Here is a 23,963-nt window from a genome sequence, read left to right on the forward strand (position 1 = left end):
ATCGACAGTGTGTCTGTTCTGGGAGCAGCGCTGAGGCCACACGTGAGATGTTATGATGCTTAAACTGTGTTCACTATTTCTGTTCTTCTTTCACTGGCTTTCCTTGTGGAATGTAAAATCAGATTTATCTGAAGGCATGCTGTATTATCAGGAGAGCCTTAGAAAGGCCACTATGAAATGACTTGCTTCTGTAGTGTTTTTTCGATGCCCAATGGAGATTTGAATTAAACGTTGAAAACTGAATTGCATTTCCATTCACATGAAAGTTTTGAATGTGCTTGAAAGAGAATATACAGGTAATGCTTTTACAATGAGGTTGTATTAGTTCATGTTAATGTATTTACTAACATGAACAAACAGTGAACAATACATTTATAACAGTATTAATTCATCTTTGTTGAGGTTAGTTAATTAAAATAAAATTGTCATTAGCTATGTTTCCATCCAAAAATGTGAATTAACTTTATGACTGAAATATCGCATTAAAAACGTGTTAATAATGCTTCGTTAAGACTGGCAGCGACCTGCTGCAAACACAGGTCTGTGTTGGTATATACAGCTCGAATACAACTGTCCTCTGAGTGAGCTGAGAGAGGACCATGTGAGCCCTACTGGTGCTTGTATTGGCTGTTGCTCTTTATTTGCAGAAATTTAAGGATTCTAAACTTTGTTGTGTCGCTCAATGTGCCCACTTGGGCACCAACAGTTGCTGGCGTTCGTGTAGATGGAGGTCACCAGAAGTTGCTGGCTCTCTGAAATGGATGGTCACTTGTTTTTTTCCTGCTGCGAGTCACTTGTAGTGTGACTGAGGCTTAAAGGGTCATAACACCCCCCACTTTTGGTTCAAGTCTACCTCCGAATTTTTTTCAAAAAATGCATCATAATGGGCGTGGAGCTCCGCCATCAGAGGCAGGAGTGGGCGAGGTCAGCAGAGCAGGGGAGAAGGAGGGGAGCGAACCAGTGTTGTCAGTCAGCTTACAAAATGAGACACAAACTCTGAGAAGACACATGATTTTACAGTTTACAAAGTTAAAATGCAAAGAAATAAACAGTAATTTAATGCCCTGCTACATTTGTTATTCATAATTTCATACACACAACCACAAGTGTAAAGATAAGTGTGTTTACATAAACACTAAATGAGGACTTTTTCCTCAATCCCTGGGTCTGAATGCAGGCTCAGTGCAGCAGGTCTCTTGCCCTGTCTATTTTAACCATTAGCCCTGCTAGTAATCTGGAGGATTTAGGCAAACACAGCAGCACGGCGATGTGTCTAAATGTGAACAAACTCAACTGATCCAGTTCTTGTACTGCTCTCCGACAAAAATGCTTGCTGCACACAAACAGCTTTGCTGTATCGGCCCTGACAGCATCGCAGGGAAAAGCATGCAACAAACCCCGTGGATCATCGAAACAAACACATACGACCCTTCATGAACAGCTTAATACTGTGTGCCGTGGGTCATCAAGATAGGATCTCACAGCTTGGCACTGGCAGGTCTGTCTTGCCTTCGGAAAGCATGCGCAGTCATGAATAATTAAGAAGCAGGCTCTTCTAATAGGATAAGAAAATTTCTTTGCATGCAGTTTTGCGCCATGTCGCCGATTTTGATCCCGCCCCAAAAATCATTTTAAACCCGGAAGCTGAAATTAGCTGAAAAAGCTTAAAATTATCCAGTTTTTCCCACAATTACTGCTAACAGGTACTAACATTGTCTTAACTGATACTCAACACACACAAATCTGTTAAAATCTCAAAAAAGTACTGGAGGGTTTTGTGAACCTTTAAAGCAGTGTTTCCATCCGATAAGAACAGAATCAGTTGCTGTCTGATTAACTGGCGCCAGATATCAACAATAAAAATGGAATTTGCTGCGGTAGGAGAAGCTGCATGAATCTTTTTTTTATGTAATAAATGACTTCAGAAGACGATACTGACATGCAATGATGTCGTTTGAAGGCATGAGACGCGGAGCACAGATGCTCTTGACAGTTGGTCAAGGTAATGGGAGGTAATTGATAATAAAAGGAGGTAATTAATAATATAATAACACTATACTAAAATGGGTAAGGCATTTTCGAATGACTAAAGCATCATGCTCAGCCTGCTGGTTTGTCCATTCACAAACATTTTTATCACCACATGATCTCTTATAACAAAATCACATGACCTTTTCTAATGCGCATACTGCAATTTGTTTGGTAAAAGTGTTTCTATCGTAGTTTATGCACAGCTTTTCTTATCGAATAAAACGTTTATCTTACTCAGTTATGTGCACTCTGTTTTTATGCACATTTTCAAAATTTATGCACATTTGGCATTTCCATCAACCCATTTTTCCAAAATTTGCATAAAAATAGGTGGATGGAAATGTAGCTATTATTAGTAAGTTAATAAATAATAAGTTAAGTTGAAAATAAAATGAAATTACACAGGGAAAAAGTATTGAACACATGAAGAAAGGCAGGTGTACAAAGGCAGTAAGAGCTTAGACAGCAGCTGAAATCCCTCTGTAGTTACACAGCAATCCTCTACCATTCGTCACACAGCCAAGGAAACTCTCAAATGCTTTCAGAGAAAGAAAATCAAGCTGCAGAATGGCCCACCCAATCACCTGACTCAAATCCAATAGCAAATCCAAAATAAAGATCAGATTTGATGATATAACCATCAATAATACTGTACATATCTGTGAAAAACGTACACAATCCATGTAACTTCATTCTCCATATGAAAGGCGTCTTTAAACTTAGGTCTCCAAAAAAGCCTTTTATATAATGTATTAAATAGGTTTCAGTAGTTCAGTACTTTCTCCTTGTGTCATTGTTATTACACATAACTTTTTTTTTGTTTTGCTTTATTTTTATGTTTGTAATGTTTGGGTTTTTACTAAAATCTGGTTCAATTTTATGTCAACAGTTCCTTTAGAAATATTGTACCCAGGAAAAAAAAACGTGTTAAATATATGTATTTTTCCCGCTGTATTATTATATTATATTATATTATATTATATTATATTATATTATATTATATTATATTATATTATATTATATTATATTATATTATATTATAATATTCAGACCTACAGAGCACATATTTGTAGGACAATTGCATCTACTTATGAACAAAAATAGTTTTTCCTCTTTAAAGCTTTGTTCGCTGTAGCTCATCCCATGCTAAATGTTTGCTCCAGAGTAACTAAAGAAACATTTTGTTCCCGTTTCTACAGATGAGCAAGAATAAACCTTTGATTTGACACCTCTGAAAGCTTGATTTACCTTTTATCGTGACAGGATAACCCCCCACCCCCCACCTCCTTTCCGCTCAACGGGAAAACCATCAAATATCTGTTGAAACTTTTTGTAGGAAAGTTTCAGTACGGATTAAAAGACTGTCAGAGAGGATGATGATAATTTAAACAGTACACTTTAGTTTCGGGATGAATGTGAAAAATAGTCAAGCGGACACTTCTAAGTGAGTTTGGGTGAAATATTGAGGTTAAAAAGTTATTAGTGTCACATCTGATTATCTATTGTTGTGTTGAGTATCTCTGAGCTTCTCTCCAGCACTTTTTAGCCATTATTATTTTTTTGTCATGTACTGTGCTTCTGAGTAGTTTAGGGTTCGCAGGAAGTTGAAAGCTAAAAACCATTTTTCTCTTTGGCCAGAAGCGACAGATCATTTATTAAAGTATTCAGTGACTCAGTTAAGAGTTCGATTGTTGTGTTAATCTCACTGGTACAAATATTATAAGCACTGGGAGAAAATAGTCTGATAATGCCTTGAAGACACCAGCACTACAAGCTTATGTGTGAACTTTAGGGGCCCTTTAGGTGCGCAGTAACGCGCAAGACATGTTTAGCTCGATTTGTTGCTATTTTCAGACAAGTGCAACAGTAATTTTCTTGTTTTGCACCACGTTGTTTAAATAGCTAATTCATTTGCACCACTTTGTGGACTCATGAATAGGGCCAGATGGCATCTGTGGACGTTTTTTGCTATTTCTGCTGAGAGTTTTAATAAAAACCTGTGTATTTCTGCAAAATTATTTTGGGAGTATCATCACTAAAACCTTGCGAAATGCAAATCCAATTAGATTAACTTTACTTGGTAAACAAAGCAAGTCTCTCATATAATATATCTACTAAAAGACAGAAAATATTACTGTACAAACTGAATTGTACATAAATCAGATGAACATTGTCACATTAATCAATAATATTACTGTAATTAATTTAAAAACTGAATAAATAAAGATTTACACAGAATTAATGATGGGCTAAAAATCTATGAAAAATCTGCGGAATTCTGCGCGCACAGATTCCGTGTGGACCTATTCATGGGTGTGCTGGTCTATAAAGGAGGTGTGTTAAGGCGCATTGTTGACGTGTTGCTATTTTGAGGAACTGAAATAGACTGCGCCAATGACCAACAGAAAGATGCTCTAAAGTCCAGCGCAGAGTGTGTTAGTTATTTGTCTATGCAAGTCCAAATGCTTACACAATGCTTAATACGCATAGAATGTACAGCAATATACAAACATTTTTGAAACAAATTAAATTGTATTCTATGAAACAATTTAAAGGATTAAAACTTTACAAAAATTATTTTCAATCTACATAAGTGTAAAAACTACTACCTCAATGCCTTTTTTTATCTCGGGGGGCTTTTTTTTAGTTTACTCATGACAATTTGCTTCTGTATAATGTTATTATTAATATTTTATACTATATATGCATATTTAGTATGTAATACTTAGTAGTAATATACTGAGTATTTATATTTTCCTTAATAAAAACAAGTTTAGATTTGTCCACCTGTTGGGGTTTGGTATGCATAACCATATGAGGCAAAAGAATAGGACGGGTGTTTCGACATAACTCGTTTTTTTTTTTTGACCACAGTAATTGTTCATTTATTCATTTGCCTGGAATTAGAACTGAATTTATAAATAGTTTTGAAACAAATCTTTGGCTAATGTATGTGTTCAGTGGAGTGAGTTTCCACTGTTTCCTTACTCTACGAAAGTAGAGTTAAAGTAAAGTTAAGAGAAAGTAAAGAGGCTGAATGGAGGAGGCTTGTTCTTTATCCTCAAACTGCAGATGGTCTGTTTAACCGTTTTCTGTCTAGTGAAGCATTTAGTTTTTCCATTCAGCTTTTCTACTTACAAAGTCCACCATGTAAGTAGCAAATGCACCATGGCGCAACGTAACTGAATCTTAAAGAGAATAGGAGATGAGACTGTGATTGGTTTAATGCACGTTATGCTCAAGACACATCCATAAACCATTAAGAGAAAAAGCACAACCCTGTTAAACCATGCACCGGGGCGCAGAACATATTTTTTCGTCCTTAAAATAGCAAAAGTGGATTCCGACATGACCTTAATGCTTTTGCACCACACAATTTAGACTAGATCTCCTAGATGTTTGAAGGCTGGATTTTGATTTAGGCATTGAATGATTTTGTCATTTTAAGTCAAATTGTATATTACAGAATTGATAGGGTTGTGAAAGTAGTAAGAGCAATGCACTGAGCTGAAGTAGGCACACAACATCATAAGATGTTAATATTAGGTTAGATTTAGGTTGTGACATCAGATGACAGAAATTTAATATCTAGCCAGCATCTTAGGACAATTTTATTTTGACGTCTAACAAATACATCAAATGACATTGATATTTATTTGAGTTTAGGTTGTGTTGGAAAGTGACCAAATTCTAACGTCAGGCCAACATCTTAAACCAACGTCATATTGAGGTCAAATACTGACATTTTTTTTATCAGATATGGCAACCAAATCCACCGTCTGATAAACGTCATAGTGGTAACATCCACACAACGTCTCTAACATCAGTAGACATTGTACAACGATTGTATGTCAATCTGACATCTTGTGATTGCTGAGAGGGCTTAAATACACTACGCTTCAAACGTCTTAATCAATAATATTTTTTGTTAGTCAACATTTCTGAAGAATTTTACTAATTAAATTATATAAAGAAATTATATAATGAAAGAAGGTACTTTATCATAATATATTAAATTGTTGACTGATCAGATATGACAGGTAAGAAATAGTTTTATTAAGTTTAATTAGTTTCCTCTAGTTTTTTTTTTCAATCTGTTTATTTATGCTTTTGAATCGCATTATGGGAGCTCTTCTCCAACAACTTTTAACATTGAAAAGTTACTTATAGTGGTGGCTTAGCACTGTCACCTCAAAGCAAAAAGGTCGCTGGTTTGAGTCCTAACTGGGCCAGTTGGCATTTCTGTGTGAAGTTTCCCTCACAATCCAAAGACCTGCGCTATACTGTAAGTGAATTGGATTAGCTACATTTTCAGAAGTGTACGAGTGTGTGTGTGTGTGTGCCTGTAAGTTTGTGTGTCTCCCAGTACTGGGTTGGAGCAAATCTGCTGTGTAAAACATATGCTGAAATTGTTGACAGTTCCTTCCGCTGTGGCGACCTCTAAAATAGAGACTATAAGCCAAACGAAAATGAATGAAAGTTACTTATAGTTATATTGTTGGTAGTTTGAAATGGTATGTTGTGCAAGTTGTTGTTGTTTTTGATTACAGTACAGCCAGTACCTTTCCAGTTATGAATTTATTTCTATATGGTAATTTTCAGCATAAAGTGTTGTTGAAGCAGATTTGAATGACAATACATGGGAAACTTTTGCTTAACAGATAGTTTTACAGTGTACAAAGATCTACATCTTTCCATTTTAATCTAAACTGTTTGAATTTAAAAGCTGTTTCGAAATAAATTCTAATAAAAAACTACGAACTATAATATATTTAGTATGAAGCACACATGGTAATCTTGTCTTCATACAGAAGCATTCATGGTGTAGCGTGATTCAGTTTTTATAAGCAGGAGAAGAATATAAAGTTCTGAAAGCAAAGTTGATTATGAATGGATTTAATTTTCTGTCTGTGCCAGTTCTGGATGAGAAACTCTAAATTTGCTGATTTCTCTTTTGTACAGTAGATGTTCAGCACATGTGTGAGTCCAGCGGATGTTCATTTGTGTCTTTGTAGGATTGATGAACAGACCGTGGACTCGCACAGAGATCTGAAGGTAAAAAAAGTGATTTATATTTTAATTAGAATTATTCAAATTTTGAATATGATAAGAATTATTAGATGTGTTCCAGGGTGAAACAATATTGAAAGATCCAATGTAGCAATTCTAGAAACTTACTTTATTGGATATTTACTGCTGTCACAGTGCTTCTAGACTAAACCTTTTTTAATCAAGTGAATTTTTTATACAAAGGGGGAAAAAAAATCAAAGCAGCTTTTCTTCAAGCCGTTAAAGCACAAGATGCTCTTTGTAGAGTCTCAGATGAGGCTAAGAAAAAGATTCATGCCAGATTCATTGGTTATTCAGTTAACTTAATTTGTTTTATTATTATTAGATGATAGCCAATATGAAAAATATGGAAGAATAAAGAAGCTAAAATGTTATATTGTAAATAAAAAAGAAAGAATTGTTTCCCTACATGAGGTGTGTGTCTGTTTCTCAATTATATGCATGCATGTGTGCATTTATATATACATAATAAATATAGACAGAGACACACATATAGTTTATGTCAAATCATTTTGGATTCGATTAATCTTTGCTCAGCACTAATTTTATTATATTGTATTAATTATCTATTCATTTTCTTTTCAGCTTAGTTCCTTTATTATTCCGGGGTTGCCACAGTGGAATGAAACGCCAACTTATCCAGCACGTTTTTACGCAGTGGATGCCCTTCCAGCCGCAACCCATCTTTGGGAAACATCCAAACACACATTCATTCACACTCTTACACTATGGACAATTTAGCCTACCCAATTCCCCTTTACCGCATGTATTGGACTGTGGCGGAAACCGGAGCACCCTAAGGAAACCCACGCGAACGCAGGGAGAACATGCAAACTCCACACAGAAACACCAACTGACCCAGCCAGAGCTCGAACCAGCGACCCAGCGACCTTCTTGCTGTGAGGCGACAGCACTACCTGCTGTGCCATTGCGTCGACTTATATTATATTATATTATATTATATTATATTATATTATATTATATTATATTATATTATATTATATTATATTATATTATATTATATTATATTATATTATATTACATTATATTATATTATATTATACTATGACCTGTTTAAAAATGCAAGGTCTACTATTGTTTTATATTTTATTTATTTTTATACTTATTCTTATACTTATAGTATTTATTATAAGAATTACAAAGAATGTTTTTTTCCCCTGTTATATTAAATAATATATTCACTTTTCAACTTGCATGAATGCAAGGTTTAAAAAATATTATTTTATATTTCATATCTATTAGCTATTTAGATATAATTTATTACATAAATTAACAAAGCATGTATTTATTTCTATCACATCAAATTATGTTATTACATTATCGCAACAATAGATCAATTATCGTGTATATAGGTTAGCTTTATTGCTTATCAAAAGGATTACATTTGCTTACCTGAAGTCTATGGACAAAGTAAATAAACAACTCAAAGCTGAGTCTCAGGCTTTGGACTTTACCATCTCATGAGGTAACATAACATTTTTGTGTTTGTCTGTTAGTGGCTGTGGCTAACTCGTATGAATGACCCAAATCAGTGCCACCTGCTGTTTTGGTGGAGGAAATATCCCATTTGTGAGAAAATCCCTCTGGATGCGTTTGTGAGAAAATCTGAATGATTTGTGAGAAAATCCCTCTGGATGCGTTTGTGAGAAAATGTAAATTATCAATTTGTGAGAAAATCCCTCTGGATGCATTTGTAAAACAATCTAAATTATCAATTTGTGGGAAAATTCTTCTTGATAAATTTATGAGAAAACCCCCCTGGAAGCATTTGAGACACAATCTTAATTATCAATTAGTAGAAAATTCCTCTGGATGCATTTGTGAGAAAAACCGAATGAATCCATTTGTTAGAAAATGCATTTGTGAGTGCCTGAATTATCCATTTGTGAGCAAATCTTTCTGAATGCATTTATAAGAAAATCTGAACAAAATCATTAATGAGAAAATCTCTCTGGATCCATTTGAGAGAAAAACCACAGGTATGCAGCTGTATGCACTATATATGGTGTTTGTTCTAGGACTACATGCAGTTAAATGCAGATGGACTGTATTCATTTATGAAATATGATTCATATTTGTAAAACCACGATACATTTATTTAACACCACTGGATTTTGCTTAGACTTTTTTTTTGTAAATTGCTTTCCGTTGTAAAGTCATGTGATTCTTTGCAAAGCAGATCATGTTTGTTTGCAAAATGCTGGATGCATTGCACCAAACCTCACCCTTAAACCCAACTATTTTACTAATTTGATTTAATTTAATTTAATTTTATTTTATTTTATTTTATTTTATTTTATTTTTTATTTATTTTTTATTTATTTATTTATAAATTACTTAATTATTTATTTTATTAATTAATTTATTTATTTTATTTATTTATTGATTTTTATTTATTTTTTATTTTTTATTTTTTTTATTTACAGTCATTGGGGCATAAACAAATCGGCCACTACATCAAAAACTTACAAATTGCTTTGTGAGAGCATAGTGAAAACTGCTGCTGGAAACAGATTGTAAGCATCTCTGTGGTTCATATTTTTCAGCAACATATGTTTTTCATTCTCTAGGTGAAACTGGAATAGATGAAACACGGGTTTTGATGTTGTCTGCAGGCAGCTATACCTCTTGTTTCCCCTACAAAGACACTGGCTGCTATTTCAGCGGCCGCACTGGAACAGAAATACCATCAAATCACACTGAACATTTGTGCCCCGCCATGTGTAGGAGTCTGGATCTGGATCAGCGCGTTTTGTAACGTTTAGACATAAAGATGTGTGGAAATAGACATGGTGAGAGGGAGTGGAAGCGCATTAGCATAAATGTGTGTGCAGGAGATGTTTTTCCTCACAGAAAAATCCTGTAATCTTATTTAGTTCATTAAAGAATATACTTTTTTTCATTTTATTTTATGTTTGCAGATAAAAAAAATAAAGAAAAAAAATCAGTTTTATCAGATTTTAGTGGATCTGTAATGTTTTTTATATATTGATCAAATCAGCTCCAAATCAGTTCACTGTGAATTTTTATTTCTGTTTATTTATTTCAGTCCGGTATATGTTTTCTTAATGTTAAGGCTCTTTGTGCACCTAGTATTACTCTATAGTTATCTCTACTGTATACTATTATAACATCCATGCAGTTCCTATTATTTACTTTTTTATTAGTTTAATTTAAATTTTTAATTAATTTTTACGTAATATTTAATTACATTTTTTATTTTGAATTTTATTATTTTTTTATTTTTGTATATGTTTTATGTAATTTATGTATTTGTTTAATTATTTTGAATTAAATAAAAAAATTTTATTACAATTTTAATTAATTAATTAATTAAATTATTTTGTTTTTAATTTTAGTTCTTTAATTTTTTATTACATTTTTTATTTGATTTTGAATAAAATTTATTTTTTAATCAATTAAATAATTTATTTTTATTTAAATTTGCAATTTAAGTTTTTATTTTAATTTTGAATTACATTTTTTTCTTAAATTTTTTAATTTATTTTATTTTTGTTTATTTTTAATTTTTTGTATACATTAATTTTTTATTTATTAATTAATCTATTTATTTACATTAATTTTTTATTATTGTTTTTGTTCGATTAATAATTTTTTTGTTTTTGTATGTTTATTTTCATTAATTAATTAATTTTTAATTACAAATTTGTATTTATTTTAGAATTCATTTATTTTTTGTTTTTGTATATATTAATAATGTTCATTTCAGTATGCTTTTAGGTGAACTACCCATTTAACTTGAGTGAACACCATACCAAAAATATCATTTACAGTTTTTCATGATTGCTAACACATTAAAATTGAACTTTTCCCACAATTAGCAAAACTGTACACTCAAGAAGCAAAACACAAGGCTAGATCTGCACAACTGTAAGCACATTGTCAGCTTCACACTTTTTGCACAAGGTGATAAGACCACACACATGAACCATAGGTTAAACACAGCCATCAGGTGCACACACACTGCTGCAAAACTGTAGACACACCCCAATCAGCTGTAACCACAATAAAAAAAAGTAATAGGTACTATTAGTCTTCAATAAACATGTTTACAGTAGTATAGCAATAATTAGTCTTCAATAAACATGTTTTACAGAAGCTATAAATATTAATATTTAATAAATAAGCCAATGGTGCAGTATGAAAAAGGAAGCACGAAAGTGAGGAAGATTGGTAAACAGGAAACAGGGGATGGATTTTTTTTACATTGAGATGTATACATCACCAGAGAGCTGAATAAATAATCTTTACATTGTTGTATGGTTTGTTAGGATAGTGCAATATTTAGCTATCAGTCTATCACTGTTTATGTGTGTTCATGTACTTTATAGCAATATCTCTAAAACCCAGATTATATCAGTATTAGTCACTTAAAAACGATACAAGTGTTTAAGATTGATTACAGCAGTGTGTAAATGAAGCAAACAGATTTATATCGTATGAGGCGTGTGAGTTCTGTACGGTGTTGAAATTGTGTTTCGTTATAATGTTGTAAAGTTTTGGATGAAGTGTTTCGTTTTGCAAAAGTTCTGATGTGTTCTGCTGTTTGTGTGTGTGGATGTGCAAATTGTGTGTATTGTTTTGAAAAAATGAGCCTTAATTTGAAAATTGTGCTTAAGCAATTAGAAAAAAACTGTAATAAAGAGATTTGATGATTATACATATATATATATATATATATATATATATATATATATATATATATATATATATATATATATATATATATATATATATATATATATATATATTATCTGCTAATTTAATTTCACCTATTAAATTGCTCTATTTTAAGTAAAGTAATGCCTAATTAATGTTTTTTTTTTCCACACTCACAGAAAAAGAATTTAGTTTGATGTGTCCTCAGAAGTGGGGCTGTGTTATTATAATGTTTCAGCTACTACAACGTCCAATTCCGGGAAGGATTTTGTTGTTGGTCTTGTTGTTGTTATTGTTAGTGGAAGAAAAAAAAAACTTTATCCAGAATGTGTTGTTCCAGCAGATTCCAGAAAGCAGCGCCGCCTCGGGCCTTAAAAGCATTAAAGCAAAGTAAACAAGAGCAACCGCTGATAACAAGAATTCAATTTAAAACAAAGACACAGAAACCTGTTGTGCTGGAATCAGCAGGTGAATGCATTTGACAAGTACGGTTTATGTTCAAGGGTGTTTGCAGGTAATATTATAACTTTTCTTTTCTTTTAGAACATTTGCATCTTGAGGAGAGGAACTTTTACTGCATTGCATTTTCAGCAGTACTGTGCTTACTTCAGTGAAACAGCCAGTCAAGTCAAGTAAAAAGTAAGTTAAGTTTAATAAGTGCATGAATCATTAAATATTAAAATTTAATAATTTAACTGTCCTAAATGTCTTTTGCTGCTTATTTAAACTACTGTACTAAATTAAACTAAATTGTACTAAATAGACAGATAGATAGATAGATAGATAGATAGATAGATAGATAGATAGATAGATAGATAGATAGATAGATAGATAGATAGATAGATAGATAGATAGATAGATAGATAGATAGATAGATAGATCGATCGATCGATCGATCGATCGATCGATAGATAGATAATTTATGTATTTATAGATAATTTTATATATCTATTAATATTTATATTTGTGTATTTCTTGTCATATTGTTATATTAATTTAATTTATTTGATCTAGATGATCAAATAAGAGTGTTTGCCCCCCCCCCCAAAAAAGTATTGTATTATAATAATAATAGTTTGTATAATAATGATAATAATAATAATAATAATAATAATAATAATAATAATAATAATAACAAAATTTTTATATTATTAATTTTTATTCTTTAATTTGTATCTTTAAAAAGTTATGATTATATTTGCATTATATCAAATAATATATTTCATGTTAATTTGTCATATCATGACATATATTATCCCAACAGATTAAATACTGTATATAATTTTATGTTATATTATATTATATTATATTATATTATATTATATTATATTATATTATATTATATTATATTATATTATATTATATTATATTATGAATTTAACTGATGTGTAGATTGACTATTAGGCCACTTAAAAAATTTTTACATTACTATTTTTTATTGTTTATTTTGTATAATTATAGTTTATAATTATATGTGTTGTTATATTACATCATATCAAATATGACATATTTAATTATTATTATAATTAATTATTTATATTTATTATTTGATTTACCATTATTAGTTTTATTTCTTATCAAAAGTATTGATGTGTAATTTTGCATTACATTATATTATGAATTTCATGTGTTGGGTGAGTGTTAGGCTCCTTTAAAAAAAATTTATGTTATAACTATTTATTGTTAATTGTTTATAATTATAATTTGATGATCAAATTTGTGATGCATGTCAGTGTTTGAAGTTTGAGATTCATGCATTATCTGTCATTTGAACATCACCAAAACAAGCTTTGTGTACTCTCTAAGAAAGGACAATATTTTGGCTGAGGGAATAATAATTTGAAAATGTGTTAAAATCTCACATTTAAAGTTGTCCCATATAGTTTTGTAACATATATGACGGTCGTTTATAATTCAGGGTCACATTTCAAGAATTATTTATCAGAAGAATGTCAAAAGTAGGTAAGTTTATTATTATTGCATTTTTAAGGCTTTTATAGTCTTATAGTCTTATACAGTTGAAGTCTTATTATTTTTATTATTAATTTTTATTATTTATTTTGTTTTTTTAACATTTGTAGTCAGAATGATTTGCCCTCTTAATTATTTCCCCCAATTACTGTTTTAACAGAAAAAATATATTATATTAATGTATATTATAATGTATTAATATTACATTTCTTAGCTTAAAAGTTTTAATAAATAATTTCATAACTGGTTTCTTTTATTTTTGCCATGATGACAGTATTTAATATGGTCACACTTTATTTTGATGGTCCATTTGTTGAATTTAAGCCAGCTAATTCTCATTAGATTATAAGTAGACTGTTAGGTTGGTGTTAGGGTTAGTGTTAGTTGACATGTACTTGCAAAGCTTCTTATAGTCAGTAAAATATTTGTTGAAGGAGAAATTAAGCAGACAGTCTGCTAATACTCAAATGGACCATCAAAATAAAGCGTTACTCATAATATTCTTCTAGATATTTTTCAAGATACTAGCTTAAAGTGACATTTAATGGCTTAACTAGTGTAATTAGGTTAACTAGGCAATTTAGAGCAGATTATTGAAGAATGATAGCTTGTTCTGCAGACAGCAAAAGAAAATCGAAAACAAAAGAAGAGTTCAAATGCAAAAACCTGTAAATCCCATCTGAATTTTATTTAAAAAATGAATATTTTTATCAGGATCCTGTGTGCAAGTTCAGTAATTTGACTTTTATTTCAAAGAATAAGTTCTTTTCATGGTCTTAAAAGTCAAATAACTCAACATAAACAAAGGAGGCTGAGAATAATGCTCATTTTATATGGATATGTCAGATGGCACTTAGAGGTTTTTGCATCTGAACTAATCAAAAATTGCTTAGTGGGGTTAATAATAATGACTTTAAAATGCTTTTCTTTTATTAACAACTGCTTTTATTCTAGCCCAAATAAGACTTTCTCCAGAAGACAAAAATGTTATTGGAATTGCTGTGAAAAAATTCTTTCTCTGTTGAACATCATTTGGGAAATATTTGAAAAAGAAAAGAAAAAACAGGAGGGCTAATCATTGTGATTTTAAATGTACATAAATTTTCATGATAGACTTTTACGAGATATGCTTTCAGTGAGTCTCAGTATTCAAATGTGTATGTGTGTGTATTTTCCTATACAGTAGCTGCTGTTTTCCAGTCTAAATTGTTTTCTTCACACAGCCTTGATCCCTCCTCACGGTTGAACTGAAAACAGAGTATATTTTTCATTGTGTGGGACAATAAGTGCTCCGCAGAGCTTGACGTTAGAGTTTAGTAAATATAAGCTCTGGTCATTGAGCTGTATCACAATAATGGCTTTCTGATCATTTCATTACCCACATATAAACAGCTCTTTTTTTTCTCCAGTGCTCACACGCAGACTAGATCAAACTTCATCTGAACTCCAGAATCACCATGCGACCTTGAGAGCCTGATGCAAAGCTCTGTCCATCTCCAGTAATTTGGAGTAAATAAGAGAGATTTGCTCATCTATCAGTCATCGCGGAGTCACTGAGTCATTTTAATAAGCAGATCTCAGCGTGTTTGAGTGTTTCTGCTGTGAAAGAACTTCCTATTTACTGCTATAAATGCAGCTTCACTTATTTCACTCATTATTCGGTTATCCTGCCCTTCACTAATCATGGCACCCTTGGTAAATATGAGCAATATGAGCAAAGAAGACTGTAAAAAAAGGTATGCATTTTTTGCTTATTTTATATGTACAATGTATTGTATTTTTTATTATTATATTATATTATATTATATTATATTATATTATATTATATTATATTATATTATATTATATTATATTATATTATATTATATTATGTTTTATATTATATTATATTATATTATATTATATTATATTATATTATATTTATTATGTTATATTATAATATATTATATTCTATTATTTTATATATTTTTAAAAATATTATGATTGTAATTTTGAATAATTTTAATTGTGTTTTTTATTATTGATTATTAATTTATAAATATTATTTTTGTATTAATATTTTTGTGTAAATTTGTATATTATTTATATATTAAACTATTATATTTAGGACCCCCCCACACACACTTTGTTACTTATTTCAAGATTGTAAAAAGATTATTAAATTGTATGATTGTAATTTATTATTTTTTAATGTAAAGAAAATATTTAAAAACTTTTTTTTTACCAATTTAAGAATAAAGAAAACTCATTTGACTTTTTAAAATTCATATTATACAACATTTTATTATATTATATTATATTATATTATATTATATTATATTATATTATATTATATTATATTATATTATATTATATTATATTATATTATATTATATTATATTATATTATATTTATTATATATAAAATATGTATTCATAGATATTTATGTTATGTAGAATAAAATGTTTTGATTTAAAATGTAATTTATTTCACACATTTAAAGATTGCAATTTAATCATTTAAATTTTCATCATGAACATATTATAGATTATAGACTAGCTAAAACTTCATCTGTGCTCCAGAATCACCAAGTGACCTTGAGAGGCCCACTCGCAGCTCTGTGCCTCTGTGCCTCTCCAGTGATTTGTAGCAAATAAGAGAGATTCGCTCATCTATCACTCATCACAGTCATTTTAATGCGCAAATCTTCTTCTGCACATCGTTCTGACGACTCTCGAGTGTTTCTTTTTTTCTGTAAAGAACTTATTTACCTCTATTAATGCAGCTGTAATTATTCACTCCCAGATTATTCACTCCCAATACTTCCGCAATAACGAGCTCAAGAAGATTAATGATTGGACGACCATTGTCCGCAAAGTACGTTCACTAATCATTGGAAGTGTAAGAAGAAGAAAAAAAAAGCTATTAAACAATGCAAATCAAAGCACATTCCTCAAAGCGGCTCGGTTCCAGTGTTCGGCCTGATAGCGGAGAAATTGCAGATAACTCCATTAGGGGAAAGAATTGAAAATACGATAAAGCGGAGAGGCTGATGTATGATGTTTCCTCTGGCTGCAGGTTCCGATAAAGAGCTCATTTCCAATGAAAGAAGCACTTGACAGAGGCAATTTTGCTGTTTTAACGAACACTGTCGTTAACAGGCGTGAGATAAGAAACGCAAGTGATTACCCATAATGCCGTCCTCAAAACATATGCTATTACGCTCTGTCATTAACAAAAATATATCATCTGCGAGATGGGAGAAAGATGTAGAGCGTAATGTTTTCTGAACGTTTAGATCTGTTATGTATTAGATATGTTTCTTTAGCATCTGTAAAATGGACGGTTGTGATCTTTCCGGCTGCTTTGTATGTTTATTCTGACCTTGCTTCACTTTTTTTGGGGCTTTTAATTGCACAATTAGTTTGTCAGGGTGTCTGTTTGTTTGTTTGTTTTATTCCTCTCAGTACTATTAGTTGGTGGGAACTGAAGTAATTCAGCTGCGGATCACAGCTTGAAACAAATGAGGAAGTCAATGTGGTAAAACATCTTTTTATTAACCCTAAAAACGCTGTGTTTCAAGTCTGTTTTTTACATAATTGTGATTTAAACTAAACTTCAAATGCAAAGTATGGGAGTGATTCTTTGCAAATGATTTAACTCGGGGCAACCCTGATGGGTGTTTCCTATTATATTAGAGAGGGTTGGGGGGGCGGGGGGGGAGGGGGGGTGGAATTCCGGGAGTTTTGAGAGACAGAACAATCCAGGAGATTCCCAGGAGTGTTGGCAGGTATGCTTTAGACATTACGATAGAGAATCATTCAAATGCTAGCTTTAAAGTGACGTTGGTAAATGAGAAACTGTTTCTGCTGTTCTGACAGCAGCTACAGATGTGTATGTGTATGAATCAAGGGTTTTAATTTTCTTTTTTTTTTTTTTTTACACATGATTTTGCCATTGAACTGTTATATAAATGCAATATTATACTCTTAGTAGTACGATGTAGCTGTATATCATAACTGGTAAGACACTAAGGCAATCCACACCTTCTACCAGTGCCGATATACTGCCAGATCACACTGCTACTCGTATGATATTGCTCATATATATATATATATATATATATATATATATATATATATATATATATATATATATATATATATATATATATATATATATATATATATATATATATATTTATATATGTACTTCAAAACATTGGTGTATGACTTTTAAAAAAAAATTCAAAATACTGTTATATACCATCAAATTTCCGGCAAACACAGCTACTGATTTTATTTTACTATTAGTTTTATTTTACTGCGTACCTTGGCTCTAGGGGTCAAACAACAAAAAATAAGGTCAAGAATCCTGGTGTGATTCCGGAGTCAGATGAATTTCAGTAGTCATGTAAAAGAAGTTAGTAAATCAGCATACTACCATCTCAAAAACATTGCAAGAACTAGATGATTAGTGAGGACTTAGAGAAACGTGTTCCTGATTTTATCACCACCAGGGTGGATTACTGTAATGTACTCCTCACTGGCCTTCCCAAATAGACCGTCAGCAGTTGCAGCTCATCCAGAACTCATCCATATACAGTTGAAGTCAGAAGTATTAGCCCACTGTTTATTTTTGTCCCCCAATTTCTGTTTAATGGAGAGAAGACTTTTTTTTAGCACATTTCTAAACATAATAGTTTTAATAACTCATCTCTAATAACTGATTTATTTTATCTTTGTCATGATGACAGTAAATAATATTTGACTAGATATTTTTCAAGACACTTCTATACTGCTTAAAGTGACATTTAAAGGCTTCAAAGGGGGCCTAATAATTCTGACTGACCATTTGTCTCTTCATTTGTCCAAAAGAAATGTTAAACCTATTATTAATCTGAAATGTTTTACATTTCTGCAAAGGCCTGTGTTGAGAGTACAAATGAAAATTGGAACAAAAACGATATATCTTGTGTGCGCACAAATACACACAAGTATCATATAACAGACATTTTTATAGAAATTGGCAAATTTTGTTTTTGCAAAACTGGCATAAATCTGAAAAAGGTTCATCAATAAATGAAGGACTAATACTAAAGCACAAGATCAACATGGAGTGTGTGTGTAACTCACACGCACGCACATATTAATAATAAAGTTTTTTTATCAATGTTTAATCAGTGGACAGCACTCATTTTTGACTAAAGTGGAGGAAAATTAATACTAAAATTCTAATAGGTTTTTAGCAAGACAGTATTTATAAAAGTTAAAACAGCAGATTATGTGTGTGTGTGTGTGTGTGTGTACGTGTTTTTGTGACATATCAGGACACAAATCTGTATAATGACATCGGTATGACACAGGTATTACAAAAATGAGGTGAAATATGAAGACATTGATGACGTCCTCACTTCTCAAAATGCTTATATATCTTACAGAAGGAGTTTAATTAATGTGTCTGTGTGTCTGTGTGTCTGTGTGTTTGTGTGTGACTGTGTGTCTGTGCGTGTCTGTGTGCTCGTGCATGTGCGTGTGTGCCACCAATTGTGCAAGTTTTCCCAATTAAAAAGATGAGAGAGGTCTATCATTTTCATCATAGGTATACCTCAACTTTGAGAGACAAAATGAAAAAAAAAGAAATAGAGAAAATCCATTGTAGGATTTTAATGGATTAATAATAAGCAAATTATTGTGGAAAATAAGTATGTGGTCAATAGCAAAAGTTCATCTTAATACTTTGTTATATACCCTTTGTTGGCAAAATCAGAGGTCTTCACCAGGTTTTCACACACTGTTGTTGGTATGTTGGCCCTTTCTTCTTTGCAGATCTCCTCTAGAGTGCTGATGTTTTGGGCAACACAGACTTTCAACTTCCTCCAAAGATTTTCTATGGGGTTGAGTTCTGGGGACTGGCTAGGCCACTCCAGGACCTTGAAATGAAGACCCAGCCATGTTTTATCTTCAATGCCCTTACTGATGGAAGGAGGTTTTCACTAAAAATCTCACGATACATGGCCCCATTCATTCTTACCTTTACACGGATCAATCGTCCTGGTCCCTTTGCAGAAAAACAGCCCCAAAACATGATGTTTCCACCCCCATGCTTCACTGTAGTTTTAGTGTTCTTTGGATGCAACTCAGCAATTTTTCTCCTCCAAACACAACTTGTTTTTACTAAAAAGTTCTATTTTGGTTTCATCTGACCAATCACGTTCTCCCAATCTTCTTCTGGATCATCCAAATGCTCTCTAGCAAACTTCAGATGGGCCTTGACATGTACTGACAAAAGCAGGGGACACATGTGGCACTGCAGGATTAGGATTTGGGTCCCTGCGGTGCAGTGTGCCCCACTGTATTTACATGTTTATAAGTATAATTTTTGTGAGGAAAATTTTATTTAAATCTAAATTAATTTAGAATAAAAAGGTGTAAATGCAATAAAACTATGAAGAACGTGGTAACACACAAATTAATGATGTTGCTGAGTTTTGACTTTTATAAAATAGCATTTATTCATATTCAGACTCACTAAAATCAGTGTAGAGATTTAAAATGCATTACGAGTGTGAAGAAGTTGCTTAATAAAAAAATTATTGATGGCTTTATAACATCCAGCGGTTTGAGTTTGGCAATATTGATCTGACCTTGAAAGCTTTATTCTGTGTTTTGTCAGGAAGCTCCTAATTGCAGATGGGACGCTGCTGCTGTCGTATTATCATCCTGTAATGAAAGTCATAATTCTGGTAAGTCACAGGCCTTTCAGATAAAGCAATATGAATGCATTATAAATCCTAAATTGTCATTCTTGTAATTGCCGACGCAGATGGCCAACACTGAACACTGTTAATCAAAACCAATTTGCATCTCATCCTACTTTGTTAGTGTTGATGACAACTTTCATAGATTTGACCCTACTTTGTTACTCAAATCTAAATGAAATAAACATTCCTCACAAGCAGACAATGTGGAAACTGCATTTGTGGCTCATTGTTTACAAATTCGGTTCATCTTCTGTTTTCCCACAGCTTCATCAGTAAGTCTGGTATGCTTAAGTATTTATTTACTTATTTGGTAAGTTCATTCATTCATTCATTTTCTTTTTGGTTTAGTTCCTTTATTAATCAGGGGACACCACAGCAGAATGAACCGCCAACTCATCCAGCGGATGCCCTTCCAGCGGCAACCCATCACTGGGAAACACACCCACACACTCTCATTCACACTCATACACTTCGGACAATTTAGCTTACAATTCACCTATAGCGCATGTATTTGGACCTGTGGGGGGAAACCGGAGCACCCAGAGGAAATCCAAGCAAACACGGAGGAACATGCAAACTCCACACAGAAATGCCAACTGACCCAGACAAGGCTTGAACATCGCTACCCACTGCGCCACCGCACAGCTATTTGGTAAGTATTTATGTATTTTTGTATTTTATTTATCATACAATGTCAGTATATTTAGACATATTGAGATTTAAATTTGCATTTGGTAGAACAATGGTTGATTACAGATCTTTGTGTATTTAGTTTTAAATTTTTGTGTATTTGTTTGTGTGGCTTAATGAGTATAATGTGATTGTGGTTATTATTATTGTTGCTATTTTAATTATTTCTTGTAATATTTATTAATTCACAACATTCTGTGATAGTTGACGGTTTGATCTATTTGTAAAAAAATTATGATTGTTATTATACTTAAAATGATGATGATGTTAATAATAATAATAATAATAATAATAATAATAATAATAATAAAACAATAATAATAATATAGCAATAATACTTTAATGTATATTACATTATTGTGTATAATAGTATATTGTTATTAATGTTATTAAGATATAAAATAATGATAATAATAATAACAATTCTTCTTCTTCTTCTTCTTCTTATTATTATTATTATTATTATAGTTGATGCATAACTGTTTTAAAATATTTGTGATAAACCAGCTTTCATGTATTTATTAAAATATAAAATGATTATTTTATGGTTAAATTACTTTAATTATTAAAGTGACCATAATAATAATAATAATAATAATAATAATAATAATAATTTATTGCATATTATTATTATTATTATTTTTGTTGTTGTTGTTGTTGTTGTTGTTGTTGTTGTTGTTGTTGTTGTCGTTGTTGTTATTATATTATTTTTTATTATTGTTAAAATAATAATTGTTATTATTATATTATAGTTGATAACTATTATTATTATTATTATTATTATTATTATTATTATTATTATTATTATTATTGATGTATAACAATAACAATGTGATAAATCAGCATTCATGTATTTATGAAAATTATGAAAATTTTTATTTTATGGTTAAATTATTATACTTATTAAATTGACCATGCTTGTTTATAATCATTATTGTCATTATTATTGATGTTGTTGTTATTAGCGATAATAATAATAATTATTATTACTTCTATTATTATTATTAATATTATAATTATTATTAATTTACTTAAATATAATAATAATAATAATAATAATAATAATAATAATAATAATAATAATATTTTCTTTTTGTCTTGTCTTAACAATGTCACTGTATATGTTAAGCTGTTAATGGCGAAAACATGAATTGTGCTTAATCTTTTGACAGCACTAATCATATTTAAATCATCATGTTTTATATTTTAGCAAAATCAAAACTTAAATGTCTCCATGTGTCACCAGGGAAAGCACAACACTTGTTGAGAACCACTAGCGTAGCTGACACCAACATATACCATATTCATATATTCACTGCAGAACAGACTAATAGCATCCATTATGTGCTTCCACATAATTGTTTTTTTATACAGTAATTGGATCGCGTTTATTCCCACTTCTTACAAATTGGCAGAAAATGTCAGCTTACAGTTTGTATGCAGTTACGCAGAACCATAACCGAGGAGCAGGTCCAGCGGAAAGGCGATAAAACCGAAACAATTGATGCAAAAGCATGACGATAGTTGTAAATATTGACTGAAGTCTGTTGTTATTGCTTTCCCACAAGACTAATGATGTTCCAAGGAAAAGCCAAAAACATGATGCGTCTCTCAAGGCTCGAGGTAGAGAGGATGCTAATAAGGAAAAGCAAAGTTAACAGCACAAACACTAACCATATGCTGCCTCTGCATGGATGAAATCCTGCAATTCAAAGCAGCTGATTCCATTTGGATGAGTCTCCAGACATCTGCCAACGAGACACCGGATCCGCTCAATTCTCTCTCCGAGCTGAAGAAATAAATGCACTTCAACTCTCAGGCCATTAAAATGAAGGATGAACTGCCTAGGGGCCGATGACCGAGGGTCTTTTTTAATAGACTTCGGTGCCAGAGGTCCACCAATGCTGTCATGCTTTCTCGTCCTGAAGAATAACCTGCGTCACCTTTGTCAGATCATTGGTAAAGCTGTCGTCAAGATCGGATAATTGCTTCCAATGATCCCCTATATCCTTGTGTTTTGAAACATTGCTTTTCAGCCACTTCCAATAAACAAATACGTCTGTTATTTCTGATTTGTGTTTAAATGATTTTGCTTGGAGGACAGTTTGTATGTTTCCAAATAGATGCTAAATTACTAACAATTTCCAGTCATGCTTTATTTTAGGGCTCAAGTCTCTCTATTAACAAACCCTTAACTTCAACTCAGGCTCATTCTGAAAATGTAGTGCCGTGGACATTTCTGGCGACAGTGAATTATGTAGCTGGAGGTACATATGGCTACATTTCATTTTTAAGGCGAAAGCTACGGGGGGGATATGACGCCGTTCCTTTTCACGTTTACTAGCTGACCACTTACCTCCGTGTGGCGGGCTTTCCCGCTGCAACCAGTTTGTCCAGTTAGCTTGTACGTCGGCGGACTTGAGACGCAGAGAGGAGTTGACCGAAACCAGGTTTGAGTCCGGGGAAGAGCGGTTTCATAAATCAGATGAGACAAAAACAGAATATCAAAAAATAAAATGAACAAGTGAATAACTGGTTGAGAATGTGGTAAAACCTGAAAACCTGACGTGGGCTTTTCTTTTTCTGGACGGCTTTTGTAAATTTGTAAATTGGTGGGGTTTAGGGAAGGAGGAGGGTGGGTCAGTCGATTGGCCGTTCGCCCAGTCGGCCATTTAGTCATTCAGTCAGTCAGACAGATGGTCGGTTGACAGCAGCCTCTAGCGGGTTTACACCAGAACGGCACTCACGAGAGAAATTC

At 31.9% G+C, this 23,963-nt stretch overlaps 1 long non-coding RNA gene across 4 annotated transcripts in view; it reads left to right on the top strand.

Moving 5' to 3' along the window:
* The window catches only part of LOC101886923 (uncharacterized), a 76,717-nt gene extending 53,449 nt beyond the window's left edge, over positions 1 to 23,268 (top strand). For 2 of the 4 annotated variants that reach the window (XR_012384109.1, XR_012384108.1), the window contains 6 exons: positions 9,693 to 9,914; positions 12,146 to 12,270; positions 12,346 to 12,441; positions 20,428 to 20,497; positions 20,864 to 21,167; positions 22,774 to 23,268. This is a non-coding gene — a long non-coding RNA (uncharacterized lncRNA). Of the gene's footprint in view, positions 1 to 9,692; positions 9,915 to 12,142; positions 12,271 to 12,345; positions 12,442 to 20,427; positions 20,498 to 20,863; positions 21,168 to 22,773 lie in introns of all 4 variants that reach the window. The other 2 variants (XR_222547.6, XR_012384107.1) reach the window with 2 other exon arrangements.
* The last annotated feature ends 695 nt before the right edge of the window (positions 23,269 to 23,963 follow it).

Source organism: Danio rerio, chromosome 8, assembly GCF_049306965.1.
Source record: "Danio rerio strain Tuebingen ecotype United States chromosome 8, GRCz12tu, whole genome shotgun sequence".
NCBI classification, from domain to species: Eukaryota; Metazoa; Chordata; class Actinopteri; order Cypriniformes; family Danionidae; genus Danio; species Danio rerio.